The sequence below is a fragment of the Palaemon carinicauda genome, chromosome 33 (assembly GCF_036898095.1).
Source record: "Palaemon carinicauda isolate YSFRI2023 chromosome 33, ASM3689809v2, whole genome shotgun sequence".
Taxonomy (NCBI): Eukaryota; Metazoa; Arthropoda; class Malacostraca; order Decapoda; family Palaemonidae; genus Palaemon; species Palaemon carinicauda.
The window spans coordinates 11,650,778-11,652,778 of NC_090757.1; positions in this window are offsets into that span (position 1 = coordinate 11,650,778).

Consider the following 2,001-nt stretch of genomic DNA (forward strand, 5'->3'; position numbering starts at 1 on the left):
TGGGAACGTGTAATTGTTCATGATTACAGCTCTGACGCAGTTGCTCCACAGAGGCCTCATTCGCACGCACGAACGAATGAATCGCTTCCTCTCCAGGCTCTCCCCCAAGTCGGTGTCTCCGCCTCCTGGTGGCTAAACACCTGCATCAATGCAAATGGCGCTGACAGGAGCGGGACAGATATTGGAGGAAGGAGGGGTGGTGGATGAACGAGCCCTTTGAAGTGATCGGTTTCATGATGATCATTTGGAAGATTGTGGCTTCTTTATCTGATTTTTTGATGTTTGTCAAGTCGATTTAACCTTGTATATAATCCGGGTCTTCTATTGATTACCGGCTGTTGCAATTTTGCAGACCCTGAGTTAAGGTGTATCATTATTATTATTATTATTATTATTATTATTATTATTATTATTATTATTAAGCTTTACCCCTAGATGGAAAGGCAAGATGCTATAAACCCAAGGGACTCCAAAAGGGAAAAATAGCCCAGCGAGGAAAGAAAACAAGGAAATAAACTTAAAGAAAAGTATAAACAATCAAAATAAGATATTTTAAGAACAGTGACATTAATTTAGATCTTTCATGTATCTACTATTAAAAACTTAAAAAACAAAAAAACACAAGGGGGAGAGATATAAGATAGAACAGCGCAGCGTGCCTGAGTGTACCCCTAAGGAAGCAAACTCTAACTCGAGACAGTGGAAGGCCATGGTACAGAGGCTATGGCACTACCCAAGGCTAGAGAACTATGGTTTGATTTTGGTGTGTCCTTCTCCTAGAAGAGCTGCTTACCATAGCTAAAGAGTCTCTTCTATCTTTACCAAGGGGAAAGTAGCCAATGAACAATTACATTGCAGTAGTTAACCCTTTGAGCTACGAAGAATTGTTTGGTAATCTCAGTGTTGTCAGATGTATGAGGACAGAGGAGAATCTGGAAAGAATAGGCTAGAGTCTAGACTATTCGGTCTAGGCCTATGTGTAGGCAAAGACAAAAGGAGCTGCAACCAGAGAGGGGAATCCAATGTAGTACTGTCTGGCTAGTCAAAGGACCCAATAACTCTCTAATGATATTATCCCAACGGGTGGCTGGTGCCATGACCGTTTATAATAATGAATATGGTTAATTCAAAGAAATTCCACCCATCTATTGGTTTCTATTTATGATTTATTTGTGTGTAGGGAATTACACGAAGAATTTAATAAGACCATCGAAAAAACTGAGCGAATACTTGACCTACAGGGGCTACTCGAGACACTGAAATATCTAGAACAAAATGTCACAGTTGAGTGCGTTTTTTTTTCTTTCCAACAGTCAGTCAATCAGTCAGTCCCCTAAAACATTAACTGGTTCAAACTGAATCGCTTGTTAGTCTGATGCGGGCTTGAAACCTCCAGTGTTGTTTGTACTCTGCCATTTAAAGCTTGTTCTGTTTGCTTCTTTCGAATACCAAACGCAAAAGGAAGGCTGGTGTCAATGTATTTAATCTTGCAATTACCATTCACAAGCTTTTAATCCGTAAGCTCGCTCTGGTAGGAAATGAATTGTAATATATATATATATATATATATATATATATATATATATATATATATATATATATATATATATATATATATATATATGTATGTATATATATATATATATATATATATGTATGTATATATATATGTATATATATATATTTATATATACTGTATATATATATATATATATATATATATATATATATATATATATATATATATATATATATATATATATATATATATATATATATATATATATATATGTGTGTGTGTGTGTGTGTATATGCATATATATGTATATATATAAATATATATATATATATATATATATATATATATATATATATATATATATATATATATATATATATATATATATACATACATACATACATATGTGTGTGTGTGGATGTCATTATTTTGCATTTTCAGTTTATGAATCTTTTTGATTGTTATATATGAGAACCTTTTAG